This window comes from Triticum dicoccoides, chromosome 7B (genome assembly GCF_002162155.2).
Source record: "Triticum dicoccoides isolate Atlit2015 ecotype Zavitan chromosome 7B, WEW_v2.0, whole genome shotgun sequence".
Lineage (NCBI taxonomy): Eukaryota > Viridiplantae > Streptophyta > Magnoliopsida > Poales > Poaceae > Triticum > Triticum dicoccoides.
The window spans coordinates 698,803,840-698,825,524 of NC_041393.1; positions in this window are offsets into that span (position 1 = coordinate 698,803,840).

The following is a 21,685-nucleotide window of genomic DNA, read 5'->3' on the forward strand; positions in this document are numbered from 1 at the left end:
AAATCAAAACTATCTCTTTGTTTCTTGTAAGCACAAAATTCCAGCAGCACTTTCCTCAACTTTTTGCCTAATGGACAACCATTTCTCAGGAGAATTCAAACATCTAATGTTCCAGTTCAAGATATTCCAGGATTTGTTTCTACTCATGATTAACTAACTGCTTGTTTTTATTTGGATACCAGGCCCCATCTCCTGGTATGATACCAAACTCACGCAAATTATAGACATTGGAATACTCAGGCAATAACAAGTAGCAATGCACATTTTCAATATCATGAGGATCAGATATGTCACAGCATTTTTGACAGTGAACATAGTATCTTCGATATCTTCATTAAAGCCACAAGTCCAAATCTCTATCACACTAATTAACATAGCAGAAGGTAAAAGGAAACATCAGGTTTCAGATACAGACATTAAACATGTTCTGATAACATTCAACACATCACATATCTTACATGCAACCATCAAACTAGCCTTTCTCAAAATGGTTCTGGGACTACTGCTAATGTGAGAATACTCCATGGCACACTTAAGTATTTGCAGCATCAGTGACCTTGGAGACCTTGGCCACATCCTCCTGTCCCTTCTTCTTGGGCCTTTTTGAAAGCTTGGCCTGCACCCCATCCTCAGACACCTTGCAAAAGGTTTTTGTCAGATTTTTGACCAATTTATTATTCATAATTGGTGGAATAGCATTACAAGGTAAGCAAGAGCTAGCATCACATGATTTTCTTCTATAACCATTGTTGTCTTTCTTAATTCTATCACTCCTTCTTACCTCAGTCTCCACAAGAGGCTTTTTATCCCTTCTTTTCCTTGAGACAGCTTCACCTAAAGGCAATTGTATGGCTCTATTGGGAGACACTTGCTTAAGTGGGCTTCCAGCTCCACTTGAGGAGTGAGTAGCAGGGCTTATACCCTCATTTTCTTTTCCCATACCCAGCATTATTTCCTTACAACTTGGTGCCTGTGAAGTAGCACATCCATTAGGTATATGGAATAAGATAGTTTCTTCAGAATCACAATTTGCAGTAAGCATTTTCCACAGATCAGATTTCAGCAGATGCATGACCCAACCAAACTTGTTAGGAGTAAGTATAAGATGAATCATGAATTTAAACCAACTTACAGGTATGTCAATCTTGAATGTGTTCACTTGCCCGTGTGTTGCTGGAGCAAAGTGCTGAATCCATAGGTCCAAACCTTCCTCAGAAATTAAATGCGCACCATCAATAATATCCAAGGTATGATTTTCAACTAATTTTTGAATATCTGATAAGCTAGGAGAGTTGGTTAAAGGAAAGCTCTCCATACCTTTACTAGGCCCATCAGTACAAGTGCCCACTTGAACAATAGGAACATCTGCTTTGCCCTTTATATCAGTTGTGAGCTCTAATCCCTTTGTTTGCTCTAGAATATCATTGACATCCTCAATATCTTTGTCCACAGGAATTTCCTTGTGTTGAGAAGCAGCAGCAGCACTCTCCTCATTTACTTGAGCATGATCCTCAATTGCAACAAGAGATGCAACACTAGCAGTCTGAATAAGAGGCCTATCTGAAACAAGATTTTCTTCAGCCCTAGCCTGAACTTCTGCAGCAATTGGAACCAGAGCAGGTGGTTCATGCAAAACCTCTTGAGCAGCCAAAGGAGCCCCCACATTTTCCTGTTGGTCAAAATCAGCCAAGTTTGCATTATCTGGCAAAATATCTTCCTCCTCCCCATCTGCTTGATAAGCAATGAGGATGTTCTGTAAACCCATGCCCAAAGGGTTGACTTGAGCACCTTGATTGACCTCCTCACTGGCAGTGTGAGTGTTAGACCATATTCCATCAGACAGGGAAACTGTAGTGGTGATGCTACTATTGGGAGCACCATCCTCTTGCAACACAGGCAACTCCATTTGTTGCTGAGGTGGTTGAGGATGTGGAATAATTTCCTGAGAAAATGCCCAATGGCCTTGCTCTTCCTGCTCTGGCCAATCATCCCAATCATCCTGCTGTGCTGGCTCATTCTGAACAGGTGGTGGCTGAAACCCTGGGAAATCATTGGCATGTTGTGGAATTGGGTGTGGGTCCACTCCAAGAGGTGGAATAGGATCCTCATCAGCAGGGCCACCTCCCAGCATTTCTTCTAACAAAACCTCAACAGAACTAGTCCAAGATTCCTCTTGAAAGCACTCTCCTTCAGACCACCTGATGCTTTTTGGAATATCAGTGAGCTCGATAACTACGGCCTTCACTAGGATCTTCCCTCTAAGAGCATCCTCCCTCTCCCAACTAATTATTCTACCCCACTTGGCAATGGCAGTTGTTATGTCTTCAGTGTTGCAGTAGTCAAAAGGGACACCCACAGACAGCAACCAGCAAGTTCGATTGAAATGCACTCTACACCAGTTCCTACCTTCATTATGCTTTGTGAAAGTGATAAAAACATCTCCAAACGGATGTGGACTCTGCCTGATGAGACGATTTCTATCCCTAACATGCTGAAATTGAACATACGCCTCCCCAAAAGGACATGGTTGGATTCCTTTGAACCCCACCTCCTCAACACCTTGAAAGAACTCCTCAAGAACTTCTCTGACATTGGAGAAAAAATACCTCATTTGGATGTGGTTGGATGGTTGCAATCACCCAGTCCTCGTGCCTTCTAGGACGATGCGGCAGGATTGCCCTCGAAACCCCAGTGCGCCCAGCCACCTCAAAAATCTGGAACCCATGAGGAACGAAGGGAGCTGGGTCGATGGGGATGTTGGCCATGGATGAAGCTTCCGAAGAATGGACCACCAATGCCCGCTCCGCCGATGCTGAAGAAGATGGCGAGCTAGTTGAGGCAGAAGTGGTGGAGGCAGAGTTGGTAAGAACAGAAGAATGCGAGGAGGCAGCCTGCAGTCGCGGTTGGAAATTTGCAAAGAGGTCCTTGACTAGCTCCATAAATGACGAGACATGCCGAATCGGTTGAGCCGGGCCGGCACATTTGAACCAGGCCTCCACCTCACCTTCCGCCCAGGCCTGCTCCGGTGGGCTCGAAAAAGAGTCAACCTGGAAAAAAGGCCATAGCCCAGGCAGCTTCGGAACCATGCAGTTACGTGCAAAGTGACCTTGACCCCCACATGCAAAACACATCACGTACGTGCGAGTGGCAGCCCATGGAGCCATTTGCGGTTGATTAGGAGACCCATTACTCTCAGAGTTAAGAGAGGGTGAATGCAAAGATTTCCCTTGATTATCATTGGTTTGAATGGCACCCAATAATCACTCAAAAATTGACCGACCGTTTCTGACCACGGCGTTGTAACTCCGACGATCGCCGGAGTTGTTGGGAGCAGCTTTGCCATGCCTACCAACCAAGGTCCACTCACTATCAAGTTCTTTGTAGAAAGCTAGTTCTTCTCTAAGCCAATTAGGCCCACCATAATTCCACAAACTAAACACGACCTCAAAATCTTGCTCAACAATTCTACCATTGTTGTAAATCTCAAAACCAACAGACTTAGAAGCAACCGAAAACTTAAAAGTTCTATCCCTCAAGTGCCGAACCCTAAAGCCTTGAGCATAGCCACCAAACATGGCCAGGAGAGAAACACTAACCGTGTGCACATCAAGCTTGAATGATGAGAGGAAGAAAGAGACCACTAAGATGAATTCTTGTTAATGAAAGCCAGGAGAAAACACCACTGGATGTCCAAACTTGGATCCCATATACGCTTGAAACTTTCTTCCATGGTCAAAGTTGAGGGCAAAACGAGCCATCTTATGAGGTGGCTACCATGGCCGGAGTGGCCACAGGCAGGAGAGGTGGCCGCCGGGGCCGGAGTGGCCACCGGCGCAAAATCGCCTTGGAGTCGCCTAGGAGGAGCCTATGAGCACCAACCAACACCCTAGGAGGAGCCTATGATTATGATTGTTGTTGTCCTATGGACTAAACCCTCCGGTTTATATAGACACCGGAGGGGGCTAGGGTTACACAGAGTCGGTTATAGAGAAGGAGATCTACATATCCGAATTGCCAAGCTTGCCTTCCACGCAAAGGAGAGTCCCATCCGGACACGGGACGAAGTCTTCAATCTTGTATCTTCATAGTCCAACAGTCCGGCCAAAGTATATAGTCTGGCTGTCCGAGGACCCCTTAATCCCGGACTCCCTCACCACTCGCAACCTCAAGACCAACCTGCCTCATAATTGCCTTGTCACAACGACGAGCTATCTTGGTGTTCACATGAGCCTTGTAATGTCCCGTGGCCTGCATGCAGAACAGAGCATTCATCTTGGCCTTGAGCTTCTTAGCCCATGAGGGCTCAGCTCCAAAGGGCACACAATCCTCATCATCATCAGCATCAACCTCTGCCTCAACCTCGTCAGCACCTGACGGAATCCCAGACTTCGGAACCAAAGTTCCGCAGTTCTCCTTCTTCCTCGGACCCTTGATATCATGGGAGATCAACTCACCAGTCTCCAGCACAACACCATGATAAGTGTGCCCCCAAGCCTTCTCAATAAGCAACATGAGAAATGGACCATAGATAGGGCACTTGCGCTCGAAGATAGCGGAGAGAAGCTCAGACCACATGACATGAGAGATATCCAGGGAATCTTCAATGTTTTCTTCCTTCTCATGCTGACAGAAAAGTAACATGTCCACGAGGAATGAGTGAACCATATCCAAGTTCCCAATGCGTGGGAAAAGAGTCTCCCTGAAGATGCGATGAAGAATATCCAGATAGGCAGGCAGCTCATACGTATCCTTCTTCATTGATACATCTCCAACGTATCTATAATTTTTTATTGCTCCATGTTACTTTATTTACTCTTTTAGGCAATATTGGGCTTTAATATCCACTTTTATATTAATTTTGGGACTAACCTATTAATCGGAGGCCCAGTCCAGATTTGCTGTTTTATGCCTATTTCAGTGTTTCGAGGAAAAGGAATATCAGACGGAGTCAAAACGGAACGAAATCAACTGGAGAAGTTATTTTTGGAAGGAAAGCCACCCGATGGACTTGGAGTGCACGTCAGGAGATACGGGAGGTGCTCACGAGGGTGGGGGGCACCCCCCTGGGTGCGCCCCCCTGCCTCGTGGGACCCCCATAGCTCCACCGATGTACCCCCTGCACCCATATATACCTATGTATTGTAAAACTTCCAGAACAGAACCTAGATCGGGAGTTCCGCCGCCGCAAGCCTCTGTAGCCACCAAAAACCAATCGGGACCCTGTTCCGGCACCCTGCCGGAGGGGGATCCCATCACCGGAGGCCATCTTCATCATCCCGGCGCTATCCATGACAAGGAGGGAGTAGTTCACCCTCGGGGCTGAGGGTATGTACCAGTAGCTATGTTTTTGATCTCTCTCTCTCTCTCGTGTTCTCTCTCGTGTTCCTCTATGGCATGATCTTGATGTATCCCGAGCTTTGCTATTGTAATTGGATCTTATGATGTTTCTCCCCCTCTACTCTCTTGTGATGAATTTAGTTTCCCCTTTTGAAGTTATCTTACCGGATTGAGTCTTTTATGAGAACACTTGATGTATGTCTTGTCGTGATTATTTGTGGTGACAATGTGATATCATGTGCCACTTCATGTATGTTTTGGTGACCAACTTGCGGGTTCCACCCATGAACCTATGCATAGGGGTTGGCACACGTTCTTGACTCTCCGCTAGTAGCTTTGGGGCACTCTTTGAAGTACTTTTATGTTGGTTGGATGAATCAGAGATTCTGTGACGCATATCGTATAATCATGCCCACGGATACTTGAGGTGACAATGGAGTATCTAGGTGACATTAGGATTTTGGTTGATTTGTGTCTTAAGGTGTTATTCTAGTATGAACTCTATGATGGATTGAACGGAAAGAATAGCTTTATGTTATTTTACTATGAACTCTTGAATAGATAGAACAGAAAGGATAACTTTGAGGTGGTTTCGCACCCTACCATAATCTCTACGTTTGTTCTCCGCTATTAGTGGCTTTGGAGTGACTCTTTGTTGCATGTTGAGGGCTTGTTATATGATCTATCTATGTTATTATTGTTGAGAGAACTTGCACTAGTGAAAGTATGAACCCTAGGCCTTGTTTCCTATCATTGCAATACCGTTTACGCTCACTTTTACCGCTCGCTACCTTGCTGTTTTTATTATTTCAGATTACAAAAACCTTTATCTACTATCTATTTTGCACTTGTATCTTCATCTCTTCGCCGAACTAGTGCACCTATACAATTTACCATTGTATTGGGTGTGTTGGGGACACAAGAGACTCTTTGTTATTTGGTTGCAGGGTTGTTTGAGAGAGACCATCTTCATCCTACTCCTCCTACGGATTGATAAACCTTAGGTCATCCACTTGAGGGAAATTTGCTACTGTCCTACAAACCTATGCACTTGCAGGCCCAACAACGTCTACAAGAAGAAGGTTGTGTAGTAGACATCAAGCTCTTTTCTGGCGCCGTTGCCGGGGAGGCTAGGTAAAGGGTACTCACACTCCGTCAACTAAGCTCTTTTTTGGCGCGGTGAGTGCTTGAAGGTATATCTTTAGATCTTGCAATCGAATCTTTTTGTTTCTTGTTTTAGCACTAGTCTAGTTTATAAAAGAAAATTACAAAAAAATGGAGTTAAGTTTGTCTCATACGCTTCATCTTTTTAATATCTTTCGTGAGTATGATGGAAAGGAAAATTGTGCTCAAGTACTAGAAGAAGAATTACATAGAATTCTTGGCATAAAATATGTGAAAGATGAGCATGATTGCAATGTTGTTAGTATGAATTCCCTGAATATCCATGATGCTAATGATATGCAAAGCCACAAGCTTGGGGAAGCTATGTTTTATGAAGATGATATTTTTGTCCCCCAAACTTTGATGAGGAAATTTACTATGATGAAAACATGCCTCCTATCTATGATGATTATTGTGATGACACGTATGCTTTAAAGAATAATGATAACCATGAAACGTGTCACCTTGATCTTAATTTTCAATCACATGATAGTTATTTTGTTGAGTTTGCTCCCACTACTATTCATGAGAAGAAATTTGCTCATGTTGAGAGTAGTAAATTTTCTATGCTTGTAGATCATGAAAAGAATGCTTTAGGTGCTGGTTATATTGTTGAATTCATTCATGATTCTACTGAAAATTATTATGAGGGAGGAACATATGCTTGTAGGAATTGCAATAATGTCAAGTTTCCTCTCTATGTGCTTAAAATTTTGAAGTTATGCTTGTTTTGCCTTCCTATGCTAGCTGATTATTGTTCCCATAAGTTGTTTGCTCACAAAATCCCTATGCATAGGAAGTGGGTTAGGCTTAAATGTGCTAGTCATATGCTTCATGATGCTCCCGTTATGTTTCAATTCTTATCTTTTATGTGAGCACCATTGTCATCATCATGCCTAGCTAGAAAGGCATTAAAGAAAATCGCTTGTTGGGAGACAACCCAATATTTACCCTTACTGTTTTTGTGTTTCCACATGATTATGCTAGTGTAGTAATCATGTTTTATAGCTTTTGTTTCAATAAAGTCCCAAGTAGAACCTTTGGGAAGACTTGGGTGAAGTTTATATGATCTTGCTGTAGAAAACAGAAACTTTTGCACTCACGAGAATGGCTGCCAGTTTTTACTGGAGAGTGCTTTTAGGTTGATTCTTTTTGCAGATGATTAATAGAAAAATTGCTCAGGTCCAGATATTTATTTCATAATTTTTGGGGTTCCATAAGGGCATCTCCAGCCGTTGGCCCCCCAGGGGGCGTCTAAAAGCGCCGCCTGGGGGTGAGCCGGCGCAAAAAATGGTCCTGGGGGCGAGTCGGTCCCCAGCCGTCGGCCCCCAGGGCCGCCCCCAGGCGCGTATTTAAAAAACCGTTCGGTGAAGTTATGATAAAAACTAGTTATATTTCGGCCAACCATGGCAAGTTTCGGCGAAATTCGTCCAAACATTACATTAACCTAATCTAAAGTAAAAGAAAGTGGCTGAAGTCGTCGCCGCCATCGTCGTCGCCGCCATCGTTGTCGTCGGCCTTCTCCTCCTTGATGCGGGTGCCCCTGCTGGACCCCTGCCCGGCGTCGCCTTGGCGAACAGGCGGCGGCGCATCGTCATCGTCGTCGCTGTCGCATAAGACGACGACCCCGCCTTCCTCGCGGCCGCGTCGGCGCTCCTCGAAGCGGCGTAGGGCGGCGCACTGGCGCTCCTTCTCCTTCTCTCGGCGCGCCTTCTCCAACGCGATGGAGTCCTAGCGCGCCCATTCGAGGGCCGCGTCGTCGTCGTCAAACTCCGCGTTCACCGGCGCCAGCCCCGGCTCCGTCTTCACGGGCGCCAGCCCCGGCTCCGTCTTCACCGGCGCCAGCCCCAGCTCCGTCTTTGGCTTGACGAAGCGCGGAGGAGCCGACGAGGACGAGGCGCGCCGGCCGCCCCCGTTGATGACGATGCCGGCGCTGTGAGTGCGCCGGCCGAGCGGCGTCTCCGCCGTGGGCTCGGCCTTGACGCCGAGCAGCGCCAGAGAGCCGGAGGAATGGGAAGAAGAGCGCGATGAGGAGGAAGAAGAAGAAGCGCCAAACCTCCTCGGCGCCCATGGCCCGACGCGTCGGTGCTACGCCGGGGCAACCACCCTCGCCGGGGGGTACGCCAACGGCGGGTCGTTGCCGCCCTCGAGGTACGTGAGCACGCCCTCGAGTGTGCGGCTGGGGACGCCCCACCAGAGGTGGTGCCCCTCGCTGTTCTGCCGGCCGCCGACCACCGGAGCGCCGTTGGTGGACGCCAAGCACTCCTGCTGGCGGCGCTGGAAATACGCCGCCCAGGCCGCGTGGTTGTCGGCGGCGTACTGGGGGAGGGAGCGGTGGGCGTCGGTGAGGGACGCGCGCACGATGTCGACCTCCTCGGCGAAGTACCCCGGTTTCGCCACGGCGTCGGGCAACGGGGGAATGGGCACTCCCCCAGCGCTGAGCCTCCACCCCGTTGGCCCGGCGCGCATGTCCGGCGGCGGCGGGATGTTCGCCTGGAACAGGAGCCAGGACTCCTGTTCGCGGAGCGAACGGCGGCCGAAGCCGTTGGCCGCCGCCTCGTCTCCGGGGAAGCGTTCTGCCATGGCGACGGCAGGGCTGGGCGGGCTCGGGAGAGGTAGAGGGAGGGGCTAGGCGGCGGCGCTCGGGAGAGGCAGGGAGAGGGAGGGGCTGGACGTCGGCGAGGGGGGGCTGGTGTGGGCACAGGGGAGTGGAGGCCGCCGGATTTTATAGCCGGCCCACGCCCGTGTGTACGCGTGCGAGGGAGGGGAGGCGTCGGCGCGCCGTCCCGTGAAGCGCCGCCCGTGAGGAATCAATGGTAAGACTGGCCGGCGGCAGCCTTGCCATTGATTCCCCGCGGGAACCGAGGCCGTTGGGGGAAGACGAGGCGCCGAGTCGCTGACGCGGCTGGCCCGCGTCTTTTTCGCGCCAAAACAGTTCGTCCCGACGCCCCCGTGCGCCCCCCAGCGCGCCGGGTTCGGGCTGGGTCCGCCGGCGCTGTTTTCGGCCCAAGCTGGCGAAAATCGGGCTCCTGGGGGCGCGACTGGACCGTTTTTTCGGCGCCGGCATGAAAAAATCGCCTGGGGAGGCCTTCCTGGGGGCGCGGCTGGAGATGCCCTAAGTATACGTTTTATACAGATTACTACAGACTGTTCTGTTTTTGACAGATTCTGTTTTCTATGTGTTGTTTGCTTATTTTGATGCATCTATGGCTAGTATTAAGTGGTATGAACCATAGAGAAGTTAGAATACAGTAGATATTACACCAATATGAATTTAGAATGAGTTCATTACAGTACCTAAATGGTGGTTTAGTTTTCTTATACCAACGGAGCTTACGAGTTTTGTTTTGAGTTTTGTGTTGTTGAAGTTTTCAAGTTTTGGGTAAGGATTCGATGGACTATGGAATAAGGAGTGGCAAGAGCCTAAGCTTGGGGATGCCCAAGGCACCCCAAGGTAATATTCAAGGACAACCAATAGCCTAAGCTTGGGGATGCCCCGGAAGGCATCCCCTCTTTCGTCTTCGTTCATCGGTAACTTTACTTGGAGCTATATTTTTATTCGCCACATGATATGTGTTTTGCTTGGAGTGTCATTTTATTTTGCTAGTTTTTTCTTGCTTTTAGTTATAATAATGTTTTGCATCTTTAGTTTCAATAAAAAAGTCAAGGATAGCCTTTGCCATGCTTATTTTGCTAGTATACATGTTGCTGTTTGAAAACAGAAAGTTTACCGCTGTTGCAAAAATTCCCTAGAAAAGTAAGAGAATGGTATAATGTTGAATCTTTTTGAATATTAAGCTCTGATAAATTTATTACAGTGGGAATTTTATTTCATAATTTTTGGAGTCAGGGAAGTATTGATACTCTTGCATTCTTTACATACTGTACTGTTTTGGCAGATTGCTGTTATAGTTGCATTGTTTGCATATGTTTGCTTGTTTAATGATCTATTTGAGGATAGGAGTATTAAATATGCAGAGGCATTTAGTATTAAATGTTGAGTAATAATGTTAGTGATTTTTTACAGTAGAATATGATAAGGTTTTGCATTAACTTATACTAACATATCTCACGAGTTCTTGTTGAGTTTGTTGTGAATGAACCTTTTGATAAAAAGAGAAACCGTGATATGAGTGGAATTAAGGAGACACAAAAGTTCAAGCTTGGGGATGCCCAAGGCACCCAAAGATAATATTTCAAGAAGTCTCAAGCATCTAAGCTTGGGGATGCCCCGGTAGGCATCCCACCTTTCTTCTTCAACAACTATCGGTTAGTATCGGTTGAGCCTAAGTTTTTGCTTCTTCACATGAGTTGTGCTATCCTTGCATTGTAGTTTTATTTAGCTTTGCTTGCTGTTTGAATAAGTATCAAGATCTGAAATTCTTTAATGAGATAGAGCCATACACAAATTGGAATTTGCTAGAATACTCTATGTGCTTCACTTATATCTTTTGAGCTTGATAATTTTTGCTCTAGTGCTTCACTTATATCTTTTAGAGCACGGTGGTGGATTTGTTTTAAAGAAACTATTGATCTCTCATGCTTCACTTAGATTCTTCTGAGAGTTGTTAATAGCATGGTAATTTGCTTAAAGATAATATACTTGGTATTCAAGATATGTGAAACTTTCTTTTGAGTGCGTTGAATACTAAGATAAGTTTGATGCTTGATAATTGTTTTGAGATATGGAGGTGATAATATTAAAGCAATGCTAGTAGGGGTGATTATGAATTTAAAGAATGCTTGTGTTGAAGTTTGTGATTCCCGTAGCATGCATGTATGGTGAACCGCTTTGTGATGAAGTCAAAGCACAATTTTATTTATTGATTGTCTTCCTTATGAGTGGCAGTCGGGGACGAGCGATGGTCTTTTCCTACCAATCTATCCCCCTAGGAGTATGCGTTTAGTGCTTTGGTTTTTGATGAATTCTAAATTTTTGCAACAAGTGCATGAGTTCTTTTGATTAATGTTGAGTCCATGGATTATACGCACTCTCACCTTTCCGCCATTGCTATCCTCTCTAATACCGCGCACTTTTCGCCGGTATCATACACCCACCATATACCTTCCTCAAAACAGCCACCATACCTACCTATTATGGCATTTCCATAGCCATTCCGAGATATATTGCCATGCAACTCTCCACCGTTCCGTTCATATGACACACATTACTTTTGTCATGTTGCTCTTTGCATGAACATGTAGTTGACATTGTATTTATGGCAAGGCCATCTTCATAATTTTCATACATGTCGCTCTTGATTCATTGCATATCCCGGTACACCGCCGGAGGCATTCATATAGAGTCATATCTTGTTCTAAGTATTGAGTTGTAATTGTTGAGTTGTAAGAAAAATAAGAGTGTGATGATCATCATTATTAGAGCATTGTCCCAGTGAGGAAAGAATAATGGAGACTATGATTCCCCCATAAGTCGGGATGAGACTCCGGACTTTATGAAAAATAAAAGAGGCCAAAGAAGCCCAAATAAAAAAAAGAGGCCAAAGAAGCCCACCAAAAAAAATATGAGAGAAAAAGAGAGAAGGGAGAATGCTACTATCCTTTTTCCACACGTGTGCTTCAAAGTAGCACCATGATCTTCATGATAGAGAGTCTCATATGTTGTCTTTTTCATATACTAGTGGGAATTTTTCATTATAGAACTTGGCTTGTATATTCCAATGATGGGCTTCCTCAAAAGTGCCCTAGGTCTTCGTGAGCAAGCAAGTTGGATGCACACCCACTTAGTTCCTTTTGTTGAGCTTTCATATACTTATAGCTCTAGTGCATCCATTGCATTGCAATCCCTACTCACTCACATTGATATCTATTGATGGGAATCTCCATAGCCCATTGATACGCCTAGTTGATGTGAGACTATCTTCTCCTTTTTGTCTTCTCCACAACCACCATTCTATTCCACCTATAGTGCTATGCCCATGGCTCACGCCCATGTGTTGCGTGAAAGTTGAAAAAGTTTGAGATTACTAAAGTATGAAACAATTGCTTGGCTCGTCATCGGGGTTGTGCATGATTAAATACTTTGTGTGATGAAGATAGAGCATAGCCAGACTATATGATTTTGTAGGGATAACTTTCTTTAACCATGCTATTTTGAGAAGACATGATTGCTTTAATTTGTATGCTTGAAGTATTATTACTTTTATGCCAATATGAACTTTTGTCTGGAATCTTTCGGATCTGAATATTCATATCACAATTAAGAAGATTTACATTGAAATTATGCCAAAGTATCACTCTGCATCAGAAATTCTTTTTTATCATTTACCTACTCGAGGACGAGCAGGAATTAAGCATGGGGATGCTTGATACGTCTCCAACGTATCTATAATTTTTGATTGCTCATGCTACTTTATTTACTGTTTTGGGCAATATTGGGCTTTAATATCCACATTTATATTATTTTTGGGACTAACCTATTAACCGGAGGCCCAGCCCAGACTTGTTGTTTTATGCCTATTTCAGTGTTTCGAGGAAAAGGAATATCAGACGGAGTCAAAACGGAACGAAATCAACTGGAGAAGTTATTTTTGGAAGGAAAGCCACCCGATGGATTTGGAGTGCACGTCGGGAGATATGGGAGGTGCTCACGAGGGTGGGGGCGCCCACCCCCCCGAGTGCGCCCCCCTGCCTCGTGGGATCCCTGTAGCTCCACCGACGTACCCCCTACACCCATATATACCTACGTATCGTAAAACTTCTAGAACAGAACCTAGATCAGGAGTTCCGCCGCCGCAAGCCTCTGTAGCCACCAAAAACCAATCAGGGCCCTATTCCGGCACCCTGCCAAAGGGGGTCCCATCACCGGAGGCCATCTTCATCATCTCGGCGCTATCCATGACGAGGAGGGAGTAGTTCACCCTCGGGGCTGAGGGTATGTACCAGTAGCTATGTGTTTGATCTCTCTCTCTCTCTCGTGTTCTCTCTCGTGTTCCTCTATGGCACGATCTTGATGTATCCTGAGCTTTGCTATTGTACTTGGATCTTATGATGTTTCTCCCCCTCTACTCTCTTGTGATGAATTGAGTTTCCCCTTTTGAAGTTATCTTATCGGATTGAATCTTTTATGAGAACACTTGATGTATGTCTTGCCGTGATTATATGTGGTGACAATGGGATATCATGTGCCACTTGATGTATGTTTTGGTGACCAACTTGCGGGTTCCACCCATGAACCTATGCATAGGGGTTGGCACACGTTCTTGACTCTCCGGTAGTAGCTTTGGGGCACTCTTTGAAGTTCTTTTATGTTGGTTGGATGAATCTGAGATTGTGTGACACATATCGTATAATCATGCCCACGGATACTTGAGGTGACAATGGAGTATCTAGGTGACATTAGGGTTTTGGTTGATTTGTGTCTTAAGGTGTTATTCTAGTATGAACTCTATGATGGATTGAGCGGAAAGAATAGCTTTATGTTATTTTAATTAGAACTCTTGAATAGATAGAATAGAAAGGATAACTTTGAGGTGGTTTCGTACCCTACCATAATCTCTACGTTTGTTCTCCGCTATTAGTGGCTTTGGAGTGACTCTTTGTTGCATGTTGAGGGCTTGTTATATGATCTATCTATGTTATTATTGTTCAGAGAACTTGCACTAGTGAAAGTATGAACCCTAGGCCTTGTTTCCTATCATTGCAATACCGTTTACGCTCACTTTTACCGCTCTCTACCTTGCTGTTTTTATTATTTCAGATTACAAAAACCTTTATCTACTATCTATTCTGCACTTGTATCTTCATCTCTTCGCCGAACTAGTGCACCTATACAATTTACCATTGTATTGGGTGTGTTGGGGACACAAGAGACTCTTTGTTATTTGGTTGCAGGGTTGTTTGAGAGAGACCATCTTTAGCCTACGCCTCCTACGGATTGATAAACCTTAGGTCATCCACTTGAGGGAAATTTGCTACTGTCCTACAAACTTGTGCACTTGCAGGCCCAACAACGTCTACAAGAAGAAGGTTGTGTAGTAGACATCATTCATCTCGGGGTTGATCTTAACAGTGCGGAACGGCGAGAGAGCTTGCTTGTGAGTAGAGATTGTCTTCCAGTGAGGACGAAAGCCAACCGGGTTCTCAAGGCGCAAACAATTGCATGAACGCCTTCCATTTGATAGACAAAAGCTTGCCATTAGTCATCCAAGTCAAAGTCCATTATGCATCAGTGCACAGATGAACCATGGCGTAGAACCGAGCCACCAAATCCGCCTCAAAGTCCTTGTTAAACTCCATGATCTTGAGAATATTCAGCTGAGAGCACATTTGCAGAGCTTCCCCAAAGTAGGTAGGATCCTTCTCCATATAGGCAATGTCGATCGAGCGGACATTGACAAAAAGATTCTTCTTTGCCTTGATCACATCAAAATAGATTGCCCACTGAAAACGGTTCCAGAATGGGCGATTGACCAAACTGGGTTCTTGATCTTCTGCATATGGGTTGCGCCGGCGCCTTTCCCAGAACTCCTTTGCAGACATCTATGTCACAGACTTGGCCCTAGGCTTGGGCTTGTTCGCAACCGTCTTCTTGGGCTGAGAAGGAGGCGGAACACTCGAGGAAGCAGCCCCAGACTCAGAAGTGGGATAGCGCTTTGAGCTAGAATGCTCGGGGTTGATACGATGAACCGGTTGCTTTGAAGGGCCATCAGCTGGAGCCAAACTCAAGAACACGAGACACAACACAAGAGAATGAGCATAAGCCAGCAGAAAAAGCAACAAAACATCAAGGTTCAGTAAGAAAAGGATGAAATTGGCATCGAGCGGTAGTACCGCCTAAAGCCCTCAAGCAGTAGTACCGCTCCAGGAGAGCGGTAGTACCGCTCCCGGAGGAGGGGGCGGTGGTTCCTTACGTCCACAGCCAAATCTGGCACTGCCGGGATGCCAAATTCAAAATATATCCTACCAAACATCAATCTACCTAGTCTACAAGCCTTCTCGAACCTACTCAAGCCTTGATTTAGCCAAAAATCGAGAAATGCAACAACTATTGCCCCTAAAGACTAGATCTGAAACCTAGACCCAAAGAGAAGAGGAACGGGGGCAATACCGGCATCCATGGCAAGAGGACGGGGTGGGGATCGATTCCACCGGAGGAAATGGAGAGGGACGGCCCGAAGACGGCGGCCCGCCGGAGCCCTCCCGCGGCAAGTGTGTCGCTGGAGCACGAGGAGGCGTGAGAGGGGCAAGTGAATGGGTATGGGGGAGAAAGAAACTCCCTCTGCCAAACTTAAACCCCCCCCCCAGTCCTGCCCCGAAGCGGTAGTACCGCTTGAAGTAAGTCAGCGGTAGTACCGTGCGCCCCAGTGGTAGTACCGCCTAGCGAAACACTCAAAGACTAGACAAAAAAAGGCTTAGCTCAAGAAAGAAAAAAGGAACGACAAAGAGAGGAAGCAAACACAAGGGCAGAAAAACACCCACGAGAGGACAAGAAAAGAAAACACACACATCTCAAAGAGATGGCGGTGGCCGAGGACACCTATGTTTGAGTCACTTGGTATGGCACCGCGAAGAATTATCCTTGGGCCCATGACCAAAACTCGTCTTTGAAGCACAAGTACCATAAAAAGGGCTAATGTGAAAGAGTTGATCAATTTATGCATAATGGGGGGAGGGAGAGTTCATTGAGAGAACAACACTCCCCCTATGTCCATGCCTACACCTAAACAAGACATCAAGTAGAGTATGGTGGGGTGTGCAAAGGTTCAAGCCACATTGCTCAAATCAATGATATTTTGCTCATGCCTTAACTCGCGGAATCTTGCTTCATCCAAGGGCTTCGCGAAAATATCTGCAAGGTTATCATGAGTATTGACATAATTGAGCTCGACCTCCTCTCGCCTAATGTGATCCAGGATGAAGTGATACCGAATCTCAATATGCTTCATCTTCAAGTGTTGCACCGGGTTGAGAGTGATCTTGACGGCACTCTCATTGTCACACCAAAGAGGCACTTTGTCACAAATGACACCGTAATCTTTTAAAGTTTGTCTCATCCATAGAAGTTGAGCACAACAACTACCAGTGGCCACATACTCCGCTTCGATGGACGAGAGAGACACACAACTTTGCTTCTTAGAAGACCAACTCACCAAAGAGCAACCAAGAAATTGGCACCCTCCGGAAGTTGACTTCCTATCCACTTTGTCTCCCACCCAATTTCCGAATAGCCCAAAAGGTTGAGGTTAGCTCCTCTTGGGTACCATAGGCCAAAGTTTGGGGTCAGCCAAATATAGAAAGATTCACTTAACCGCCACATAGTGGCTTTCCTTAGGTGCGGCTTGAAACCATGCACAAATTCCCACACCCAACATGACATCCGGTCTAGATGCACAAAGGTAAAGCAAGGAGCCAATCATGGTACGATATACCTTTTGATCCACCGCTTTACCATTGGGATCAAGGTCAAGTTGGCACTTGACGGGCATTGGGGTGGAAGCCGGCTTGACATCACTTAGCTTGAATCTCTTGAGCATGTCTTGAGTGTATTTGGCTTGGTTGATGAAGGTTCCTTCTCTTCTTTGTTTGATTTCGAACCCAGGAAAGAACTTCAACTCTCCCATCATGGACATCTTGAACTTCGAGGTCATGAGAGCAGTGAACTCCTCATTGAAAGCTTTGTTAGGAGAATCAAAGATAATATCATCAACATATAGTTGGCATACAAATAACTCCCCTTTGACCTTCTTAGTAAAAAGAGTGGGGTCGATTTTCCCAATTTCAAACCCACGATCTTGCAACAACTCGGTAACGTGCCCATACCACGCACGTGGGGCTTGTTTAAGGCCATAGAGTGCCTTATCAAGTTGGTACACATGATTGGGGAACTTGGGATCCTCAAACCCTGGGGATTATTTGACATACACCAACTCATTAATAGGACCATTAAGAAAAGCACTCTTCACATCCATTTGTTGCAACTTGAAGTTATGATGAGAAGCATAAGCAGTCAACAAACAAATAGATTCAAGGCGAGCAACGGGAGCAAAGGTTTCACCGTAGTCGATACCCTCGACTTGGGAGTAGCCTTGTGCTACCAAACGAGCCTTGTTACGAACGATAATCCCATGAGCATCTTGCTTGTTCTTGAATATCCACTTGGTTCCAATAACATTATGGTTCCCCGTTGGCCTTGGCACAAATCTTCACACCTTGTTGTGCTCAAAGTTATTGAGTTCTTCATGCATGGCATCGAGCCAATCCGGATCCTCGAGCGCCTTATAGACCTTTTGGGGTTCAACACAAGAAACAAACGCGTGATGTTCACAATAGTTTGGTAATTGTCTATGAGTGCTCACCCCCTTTATTAAACTTCCAAGCACATTCTTCATGAAATGATCTTTAGTGTTGAGCTTGGATGCAATCTTGGCGGCACGACGCTCCAATTCTTCCTCAAGAGAGAGTTGAGGAGCGGTAACTTGATCATCTTAAGCGTCGTCTTGAGCTTATTCTTGATCTTGAGCTTTCTCTTGATCTTGAACTTTCTCGGGAGGAAGAACTTGACCTTGGGCATCACTTGGTGGTTCACCACCATCTTGAGGTTGATGTTTCCCTTGATCTTGTTCACTTGGTAGAGGGCCTTCACTTTGTTCTTCGGAAGCGTGTGGGTCTTGGGTTGGTGATGGTTCCACTTGAGTGGAACATTGTCCTTCTCCTTCGGCCACAAGGGGTTCTTAAATGGGTAGGATATGACCAACAACCATTCTTCTTATGGCTTGGGGAGGAATTTCATCACCTACATCACAAGTACCACATTGCTCCACTTGGGAGCCTTTATTCTCGTCAAACTCCACGTTATAGGTCTCGTCAATGAGTCTCATGGACTAGTTGAGGACATGGTAAGCATGAGAGTTGTAGCATAACCAACAAATATGCCCTCATGAGCTCTAGCCTCAAATTTAGACAAACGAACACCTTTCTTGAGAATGAAACACTTACAACCGAACACCCGGAAGTACTTGAGGTTGGGCTTGTTACGGGTGAGTATCTCATATGGAGTCTTGTTCAAGCCTTTGCGGAGATAGAGCCGATTGGAAGCATGACAAGCAGTGTTAATGGCTTTGAAGGAAATATGCCCTAGAGGCAATAATAAAGTTGTTATTTATATTTCCTTATATCATGATAAATGTTTATTATTCATTCTAGAATTGTATTAACCAGAAACTTAGTACATGTGTGAATACATAGACAAACAGAGTGTCACTAGTATGCCTCTACTTGACTAGCTCGTTAATCAAAGATGGTTAAGTTTCCTAGCCATAGACATGAGTTGTCATTCGATGAACGGGATCACATCATTAGAGAATGATGTGATTAACTTGACCCATTCTGTTAGCTTAGCACTTGATCGTTTAGTTGGTTGCTATTTCTTTCTTCATGACTTATACATGTTCCTATGACTATGAGATTATGCAACTCCCGAATATCGGAGGAACACTTTGTGTGCTACCAAACATCACAACGTAACTGGGTGATTATAAAGGTGCTCTACAGGTGTCTCCGATGGTGTTTGTTGAGTTGGCATAGATCAAGATTAGGATTTGTCACTCCGATTGTCGGAGAGGTATCTCTAGGCCCTCTCGGTAATGCACATCACTATAAGCATTGCAAGCAATATGACTAATGAGTTAGTTACGAGATGATGCATTACGGAACGAGTAAAGAGACTTGCCGATAACGAGATTGAACTAGGTATTGAGATACCGACGATCAAATCTCGGGCAAGTAAAATACCGATAACGAAGGGAACAACATATGTTGTATGCGGTTTGACCGATAAAGATCTTCGTAGAATATGTGGGAGCCAATATGAGCATCCAGGTTCTGCTATTGGTTATTGGATGGAGACATGTCTCGGTCATGTCTACATAGTTCTCGAACCCGTAAGGTCTGCACGCTTAACATACGGTGACGATCGTATTATGAGTTTATGTGTTTTGATGTACTGAAGGTAGTTTGGAGTCTCGGATATGATCACGGACATGACGAGGAGTCTCGAAATGGTCGATACATAAAGATCGATATATTGGGTGGCTATGTTTGGACTTCGGAAGGGTTTCGAGTGAGTTTGGACAAATACCGGAGTACCAGGGAGGTTACCGGAACCCCCCAGGGAGTGTAGTGGGCCTCATGGGCCTTGGTGGAGAAAGGAAGGGGCGGCCAGGGCAGGCCGCACGCCCCTCCCCCTCTAGTACGAATTGGACAAGGAAGGGGGGGCCTTTTTCCTTCCCCCTCTCTCCTCCTTCCTTCCCTCCTACTCCTACTCTTGGAAGGGGTGGAATCCTACTCCCGGTGGGAGTAGGACTCCCCTTGGGGCGTGCCTAGGAGGCCGGCCTCCTCCCCCTCCTCCACTCCTTTACATACGGGGGAGTGGGGCACCCCATAGACACACAAGTTGATCATTGATCTCTCTTAGCCGTGTGCGGTGCCCCCCTCCACCATAATCCACCTCGATTATATCGTTGAGGTGCTTAGGTGAAGCCCTGCGTTGGTAGCATCATCATCACCTTCATCACGCCGTCGTGCTGATGAAACTCTCCCTCGACACTTTGCTGGATCGGAGTTCGTGGGACGTCACTGAGCTGAACATGTGCAGATCACGGAGGTGCCGTACGTTCAGTACTAGGATCGGTCGATCGAGAAGACGTACGACTACATCAATCGCGTTGTCATAAGGCTTCCGCTTTCAGTCTACGAGGGTACGTGGACAACACTCTTCCCTCTCATTGCTATGCATCATCACGATCTTGCGTGTGTGTAAGAATTTTTTTGAAATTATTACGTTCCCCAACAGTGGCATCCAAACCAGGTTTATGCGTAGATGTTATATGCACGAGTAGAACACAAGTGGTGGGTGATACAGGTCATACTGCTTACCAGCATGTCATACTTTGATTCGGCAGTATTGTTGGATGAAGCGGCCCGGACCGACTTTACGCGTACGCTTATGCGAGACTAGTTCTACCGACGTGCTTCGCACACAGGTGGCTGGCGGGTGTCAGTTTCTCCAACTTTAGTTGAATCAAGTGTGGCTACGCCCAGTCCTTGTTGAAGGTTAAAACAGCACATACTTGACGAAACATCGTTGTGGTTTTGATGCGTAGGTAAGAACGGTTCTGGCTCAGCCCGTAGCAGCCACGTAAAACTTGCAACAACAAAATAGAGGACGTCTAACTTGTTTTTGCAGGGCATGTTGTGATGTGATATGGTCAAGACATGATGCTAAATATCATTTTATTATATGATCATGTTTTGTAAAAGAGTTATCGGCAACTGGCAGGAGCCATATGGTTGTCGCTTTATTGTATGCAATGCAATCGCCCTGTAATTATTTTTACTTTATCACTAAGCGGTAGCGATAGTCGTAGAAACAATAGTTGGCGAGACGACAATGATGCTACGATGGAGAACAAGGTGTCGCGCCAGTGACGATGGTGATCATGACGGTGCTTTGGAGATGGAAATCAAAGGCACAAGATGATGATGGCCATATCATATCACTTATATTGATTGCATGTGATGTTTATCTTTTATGCATCTTATTTTTCTTAGTTCGACGGTAGCATTATAAGATGACCTCTCACTAAATTTCATGGTACAAGTGTTCTCCCTGAGTATGCACCATTGCGAAAGTTCGTCGTGCCGAGACACCACATGATGATCGAGTGTGATAAGCTCTACGTTCACATACAACGGGTGCAAGCCAGTTTTTGCACACGCAGAATACTCGGGTTAAACTTGACGAGTCTAGCATATGCAGATATGGCCTCGGAACACTGAGACCGAAAGGTCGAGCGTGAATCATATAGTAGATATGATCAACATAGTGATGTTCACCATTGAAAACTACTCCATCTCACGTGATGATCGGACATGGTTTAGTTGATTTGGATCACGTGATCACTAAGATGATTAGAGGAATGTCTATCTAAGTGGGAGTTCTTAAGTAATATGATTAATTGAACTTTAATTTATCATGAACTTAGTACCTGATAGTTTTTTTCATGTCTATGTTGTTGTAGATAGATGGCTCGTGTTGTTGTTCCGCTGAATTTTAATGCGTTCCTAGAGAAAGCAAAGTGGAAAGATGATGGTAGCAATTACACGGACTGGGTCCGTAACTTGAGGATTATCCTCATTGTTGCACAGAAGAATTATGTCCTGG